This window comes from Physella acuta, unplaced genomic scaffold (assembly GCF_028476545.2).
Source record: "Physella acuta isolate Inbredline_101_S28 unplaced genomic scaffold, ASM2847654v3 ptg000031l, whole genome shotgun sequence".
Classification (NCBI taxonomy): Eukaryota; Metazoa; Mollusca; class Gastropoda; family Physidae; genus Physella; species Physella acuta.
Window position 1 is genome coordinate 157501 of NW_026731551.1, and position 8532 is coordinate 166032.

The following is an 8532-nucleotide window of genomic DNA, read 5'->3' on the forward strand; positions in this document are numbered from 1 at the left end:
CTTATATATGTCATACTGGCAAAATGTGAAAAAATGAACTTTAAAAGCAATGCCGTATAAAAAGATAACTTAAATAACAAGAGGAATGATTTTTGACGAACATTTAAACATTACATATTTGCAACCTAAGTGTTTCGTGACTAAAGTTTTAACTGTTTTACTAATTTTGCAGTATACGCATTTAACAACATTTAATCATTATAAAAAGAAAATAATAATTTAAAAAAAACAATTGTCTGCGTTAACAATAGTCATATTTCCACAAATAATCAGTATTTTTCTTTTTAACAGAATATATTGTAATGTATATTTATAAGTTTGGTAGGTAACGTTATTCTTAGAAGCTTGGATATACGTGTATTTGCCTACAACAGTTAATAAAATACTTTTTATTTGTGGAAACTAACATGATGATCAGTAAAGTTGTTTTTCTAGGAGTCTAAAGTAACATTTAACACTATATTTCGAAAAATTTAAATGTGATATCTTATCCAAGTAGAGAGTACGATATCTTATCCAAGTAGAGAGTATGATATCTTATCCAAGTAAAGAGTATGATATCTTATCCAAGTAGAGAGTATGATATCTTATCCAAGTAGAGAGTATGATATCTTATCCAAGTAGAGAGTATGATATCTTATCCAAGTAGAGAGTATGATACCTTATTCAAGTTAAGAGTATGATATCTTATCCAAGTAGAGAGTATGATATCTGTATATTCAGTAACTGGTTCAAGACCCGTGTCGTCAATGTAAATTTCTTTATGTTTTTTCTGTAAAACAGTTCACATGCACCTAGGGAAATACTTCTTCAGGATACTGTAACTGATGAAGCATTTCACACATTTTTAAAATGCCATTTATAGGTAATACTAGGCGTTTGGATTTTTATGCAACAAAGACTTTACTTTTTGACATTTAAAAAATATTATTATGATATAACATTTGCCTCGATTATACCTACTTCTTTCATATTTTTAATTTTACAATGTTGTTATTCTTATTTCCTTTTTGGTTCTTGTACATACACTTTTAATATTAGACAAATAAATTCGGCGGTAATCTTAGTGTCCTTATTATTCATTATAAATAACGTCATTATAATTGCGTATCCGTTTCGACATTGAATCAATTTTTATCTGCAAGTAATGACGTCATTCCTTTTAGTGCACTTTTTATGAGTTTCAACTTTAAATTTTGTTTTTTTCCGGATTGATGCGATCATTTCTTCTTAGTTTCATGTGACGTCATTCTCCTTACCTGTGAAAGTTTTTTTAAATTTTTTAGTTTTTTATTATTTGCATGTCTCCCAAAAACATACATTTTACATACATACATACATACAGAGACACATAGTTCATTTGAGCTTTATAAGTTAGATTTGTTCTAAATATATTTAAATAACTAACAATAACGTTGCGTTGAGTAGAAATACCTTAGCAAAATGTCAGAATAGAAATATATATATATATATTGAATGAAAACAAACTAATCAGAATTATTTAACAGAAAACGGTGTGTAAAGCACATGGTTGCCAAACCGATAAGTCTGAAGTTCGAACACTTGGGGAGATGAGGCTCGATATTGGAGGAAAACAACTCCTTCTAGGAAATACAACACAAAAATCAAACAACTGCTGCTTTCAAGTTTGTGGACTAAGGCTATGGAACCCAATACAAAAATAAAAGCGGGCTGAAATCGGTGTCAATACCTTAATTTACCTTAACTTAATTTTGTTGGAGCGAATGCATTCCAACACTAAAATTAGGAACGAAGAAGAAGGAGATGAAGAAGTTTAACAGAAAATGTAACGTAACTCAGAAAGTGTTTTATGCATTTATTTTGCTTATTCTAATGAACATTAACATATTTAGATGATTATAGAAAGCTGCATATTTAAAACTATTTTTCTTAACCCATATTATCCCAAGGTCTCAAATTTTTATAATTTTTTGATATGGTTTAGCTTTTGGGCACTGAATGAAGGAATGACTATGGATTTTTTTTAAAATCAATACTTTTTTAAATATCGATTTTTAAAAAAAACGTCCCATAAATGGGACGCTAGCAACGAACGGCCCCATGTACATTTATTGAAAAATAAAATCATTTATCACGAAATATGGCTAATTACGCGAAAATTAAGCTGTATACTGATTTTGTATTGTTAGACCAATGATTACATTGTTTAGGACAACAAATAATACTGATAATGGTCAATTGGGTTAGCCATACCATGGTCTAAAATGGAGAAATTATGTTCAAAAGTCTAGTTTTCTTTCAATCTAGCATCCATCAAAGTGAACAACACTTGGAAATAAGTAAAGCTGTGACTAGTACATCTAATTATACACACTTGATCACAAATATTGTTATTATTCATCGAAACTGTAATATAATTAAATATAAATAATTGATTTTTTGGGGGGAGTACTTGATATTTTCAGGGGTGGGGACTTAAATTTCAGGGGAAGAGTGGACATTGGTAAAAGTATGTTTTGTATATAAATTCCATTTGTATATAAATTCCATTTTGTTCTGGGGGCAGAGCCCCCACCCCCATCCTCCGAAATGATGCCTGAAAGAAACTCTGCCCTCAGTGAATTTGCAAAAGATGATCCGGTCGTCCCAGATGTCATCCAGCCATCTTCTCTTTTGTTACCCTTGCTATTCCCCCCCCCCTCACAGGCGTACATTAGGAAGTCTGAGGGGTGGGGGTGTGCAAATCGAAAGTCTAAGGGGGGGATGGAAATCGAAAGTCTGAGGGGGGGGGGTACAAATCGAAAGTTTGTCCCCGGTCGCCGTGAAGGGTCGCTACGCCTCTGAGGGGCCCACTAACACTTTTTGCATAGGAGTCCAAAAATCCTAGCTACGCCACTGCATCAGACATCTTATTTCTAGGGCACAGATCCGTCTCTGGGGCCTTGTATTGAGTGTTCATGGCTCTCATCCATGTATGCACCTCACTATGCGAACAGCTCCCAATCTAACACCAGGAATCTCCTTAAAAAGTTAACAAAGTAAAACTGGTATCGGGAACCTTTGGAGGGAAATATTATTGGGGCATGACAACTGTACACAGCTAATTCACATTTCTGCTATATGTAGCTTAAGCTCTCTTATATGAAGAGAGTTAACCAACCCCCATGACTTAATCATTTCACCTAAATCGTGGCCATTGTTATTATTCTGTTTTGTTATAATTTTAATATCACGCGCTAGTAAATTTACAGCAATACTAAATTAGTTTGTATTCAATGGTATTAAATACTTCAATAAGTGTAATTCTGAAAACTTAAAAATAAAATGTAAGTTTTTCAATATTTGCAATTTTTTAATACAATAATATATAAGAAAATATAGCTCAAGGTCATAATTAAATATCTATAAATACTACTAAACACCCCAAAGTCAGCAGTTAACAAAGTCAACAATTGTTTCACCATAAATAACCATTTAACGTAAACATTTTCATCTGTGTTTCTCGCTAGTGTCCAATAAATGTGACGTTTGTGTAACAATCTACATGGGGCCATTCGTTGCTAGCGTCCCACTTATGGGACGCTTGTTGTACACTTGATATAACCAAGTAGTAAAAAAAAATTGTTATTCTTAAATTTTTATCAGATGGAAATATGGTACTGCTACAAGTTTCAAATGTATGTTGCGCTTAAAATGTTAATATTTTAGAAGATATGCATTTTCCTGTGCGCATGTTTTCTTTTTTCCGCCATTTTGACAAGTCCTGCAAATCCGGCACTATAACATTATTCTAAATTATTTTTTTTCACAAAACACACAAATTCAATAGTCTAGCTATTTTTAAATACAACGAAACATAATTTGTGTTTTAACTAGTTTTTAATAAATTTTAGCAATTTTTTTTGCAAGCGTCCCATAAGTGGGACGCTAGCAGAATATGGGTTAACGTAATGATGTGTTGCATATATATATATATATATATATATATATATATATATATATATATATATATATATATATATACATTCTGTAAAAATGTATCCTTATCATTCCCTACTGTAGACTTGTGTTGCGTAGAGTGAATCAAATGTGAATCACAGCAAAATTTCTTTGTATTTTTTCAACTTTAAACCATTAATAAAATCTTGTTTGAAACGTTATTAGAACATGTAAATTAAGACCAGAAGCTGTTCATTTCAATCGTGTGAAATTTCCTGAGATATACTTAAATTAAGAAAAATAGCTGATTTTTTTTTCTGTCACCCATACTTATAATTGGCGAGAAAATGAAATTTATACCTACGATTTTTCTGATTTTGTCATGGTGTTTTGAATCATAAGATTTATTTGCTTTAAGATGTGCGTAAAGATTCAATTTCAGACATAACAATCTACAGGGCAGATTAAGTACAGTGCATACATTTCTTGACCTTGACAAGTTAAGTAATGTTCCCGACCGTTTTAACTTTCCAATACGTAAATAATGTACCGATTGTAGCTGATTTTTTAAAAATATAAACTCTCTTAAATGTTTTTATGTTTCTTAGATGACGTTAATTGGAATTGTGGTATTCGTTGATCTTAAAAATAATTTTAGGTATTATGCGTTTATTAATTAATGCTGCCCTGGCGAAAATAGTATTACAGGTTTTGTGTATGTCTGATATTTGTTTTATTTTATTTTTTTATTCAGTTTCATCCATATGTCTTTGTATTTTTTGTCAGACTCTCTTTGTATGTTAAAACCCTTGAGTTTGAGTCAGTCCATTATTGTGATTGGTGTGTTGTATGCTGTTTGGCTCTCGACCTACCTTGTCCAATTATTTATCGATTTTCCTGCGGTAATTTTCATCTCTAACCTCTTTCAAAATCCCTGAAGATTGCAATTGATGTCTTAATCTTCTTTTGTCTTTAGTAGGAAATTCGTATTGTCATCTTATTTAATAGTTTTCTTAGTCGTCGAATTAAAAGCTTTTCAATAGTCAAAAGTCATATTCCCTTTAACTAGTGAAAGGTAGTATCTAGTGTATCTTCATCTTATGTGATAATTTTCTTAGTCGTCGCGTTAAGCTTTTCAATAGTGAAAGGTCTTATTTCCGTGGATGACATTTTTTGAAAATAAAGTATTCGTTCTTATGTGTTAAATTAAAATTGTGTTTTCAAATATGAATATATCAATAGTTTATTTTAAATCTTGAAACAAATGTGTGTATAACATCTTTTGAATAAAAAATCATTTTGTTCTACAAAAATACGCAATTTAAAATTTTACACTAAGTGCTGGTTTACTTATCAAGCGGAACGGACACATAAAAACAGATAAACTTTAAGAATTGTCAACATACATAATTTTAGAAGAGTATTGAAATACGAGAAAAAAGTTCAGGGGAGATAATTACCACTTTATTTCCATTACAAAAATGTACAGTCAAGCATTGCTGCTAGTTTTACTGGTTACATTTATAAATTATATGAAGCAAATAAAAATAGAAAATTATAATAACAAGCTTTGAAATGCAATGAAAATTGTTTAAAAGTTAAAATTTTACTATTACAAACATTTGTGTCTATAATATGTAAGAGTTTTCTTAACCTAACTCTACCATAACCAAATATGAAACAAAAAAATCATCACTTACAATTACGGTATTTTAAACTTAAATTTTTGTATATGATAAATGTATACTAAAACCAGATCCTTAAATATTTACAACACAAAGTTTAGATTTGTTGTTTTTTTATCGTATACGACGACAGAGTAAAAAAGGGGTGGAACATCCTTTTAAAAAGCTACATTATGTAAAATCGGGTGTGCTTCGTTGATGCAAATATTAGTCGGGATTGGCTAGTGTTAAATCATAAAATGTATACATTGCATACACGTAATCATATTTAGCCAAGTTTTTATTTACATAATAATTTTAACTAACTGTTCTTTCGTCAGTGGGTAGTGAGCGTCTATGTTTTAGCTACGACTATGCCGTGATCATTTAGCCGTTTTAAAAAGCAGTCCACTTGTTGTAGGCAAGTGGAGAGATAAAAATATATGGATTAATGGCTGATTTTAACGGCACTACAAACACAGAAACCAAACCAATCACCCTTAGGTCAACTGTTTGATCAATGACTGATACAAAAGACGTTACACAAACTGGAAACCAACAGAGAATAGAAATCAGAAGTAAGTTTTTGACTTTCCCAGTGTCGTTTTCTGTTTGAGTTGGTGAGCTTATTTCTACAGATGTTGAGATAATTTTAATCATAAACGCAATAGAAACAAACATGGTTAAAGTAACAAACACACAAAATACAAAGACAGAAAACAGCCATCCTGTTGAATTGCTGACATAGTATGGTAGACCAAGACACATTGAATTGGTCGAATAAATCATCCAGTCTGGTTTTAATAAAGGCAGTAGAGAGACGATAAGATCAATACACCACACAGCTATAGTTGAAACAACAAACACCAAACGTGATTTAATGCTGTCTTGTGCTGGGCGAGTCAGAACAACTTGATCCAATGATAATAGTAACAGGAAGAAGGCAGAACTTACATAAGAGAGGGTGGCGAGAAAACCTGCAGTCTTACAAAGTGGACTCTCCATCCATTCAATGTCATGCATGACATAGCTCTGTAGGAAGTAGATATCTGCTCCAGCGATTATCAATTGATATATATTCATCAAAAGGTCCGACAAAAGGAGATTTTTTAAGTACAATCCAAAACTCTTAGAATTGAAATCAACATTTACATAGAATATTTTTAAATGAATAAAGAAAATGTTTCCCGTTAATCATATAACAGCACAAGCCATTGATATAGTGCGTTTGTAAATATCTCCCAGTAGTCCATAACATGAAGATATTGGGTCTTCTGGTGCAAAACATTTTGTATTGATACGATTAATTCCACTGAACATAGAGCAGCATAGTTTAAAGTTATCTCCAAATAACTCTTCTGTTATAGATATCTTTTTGAAAGTTTGAGAGAATATTGTGTTGTAGATGATTTGCGTGTTTCTTAAGTCTAATGTCCCAATTGTTACCTCGATATTTTCTATTAAAATAGTCTTAAGTTTTGTGTTACTTAGGTTAACATATTCCAAATAAAATGGAACTTTTCCAGATATAGTTAAATTCTGAAGAGGGGAATAAGACATATCTAACAGTTTTAAATAATGATTATCTATGGTAAACGAAACAACACTAGTTTGAGAAAAATTCAACTGGCGAGTTACGAAAAAATTAACGGGTAGTTTTTGCAAGGGGTTTCTACTTAAATCGATACTTAACATGACATGTTTGATTGTTTTAATAGCCTTCACAAAATAATCTAACAGTTCGCTAGTTATTCCGCAGTTCGATAGTTGCAACTGGACAATAGCATTTAAGGGGGTAGGCTCCAGAAAAAACCAACTTCTTAAGTAAAACCTTTTATTGATTCATTTGTGTATATCCAACTTAGGGTACTTGAAGGAAAATATTTCCATGCATCAGGGACTTTTTTGAAAATATGGTTGCCATGGCAACGGCGGCCATCTTGAAAAAAACATCATTTTCTGGAGTTCTAAAATTTCATAAACTAACATAAATATCGGCTATATAACCATTGATCCTTCTTGTACTAACGCTAATAGAGTCAGCTGGCTAGTTTTTGTAACAGAAATCACTCTAGAAATATTTTTTTTTAATTTTCAAAGTTTGGTGTGACGAAATTCCAATGAAAATAATGCTAAATTCAATGGAATTTCACCACATATTTTTTTGAAAATTTGAAAAAAATATTTCTAGCTGTTTTTTGGTTACAGAAATTAGCCAGCTGACTCTATTGGTGTTAGTACAATAAAGATCAATGATTATATGGGCGGTTTATATGTTACTTTAGGAAATTTTAGAACTCCACAAAAGGTAGTTTTTCCAAGATGGCCGCCGTTTCCATGGCAACCATATTTTCAGAAGAGTCCCTGGTACATCCAAATATTTTTCCTTAAGTACCCTAACTTATACATACACAAATAAATGAAAAAGGCGTATTACTTAAAAAGTTTTTTTCTCCGTTTTTTTCGGGAGCCTATCCCCTTAAGTGTATGTTTAAGATTTGTAACTGTGAAAAATCGACGTTATCTAAATTTATATATTTAACATTAAAATCTATGTTTTTAAATAAGTCAGCATGCGAGATGCTATTGTGATCGGCAACTGAAAGAACACCCCCGCCACCCATAAAGCCAGCCGGGCAATGGTCATAACATAAGCTCTCATCGACTAGTTGGACAGTGCTCCTTACCGTCACAAACATGCACTGGGTGAATTATTCTTACAGACGCACGGCATTTGAAATAATTTTTAATATAGATCTGTTTTAAATCCAATAAAAACTCATCCTCACCATTCGGACAGTCGATGACACCATCATTGATCATGTAATATGGAACACAGTATGATAATGGGCATTTAAAAAAACCAGTAGAACAGAAGAAATTATGTTCGCATTTTCTTAAATGTTCAACGTTTTCGCATTCTAGATACTGGCCACTGTATTTGCCC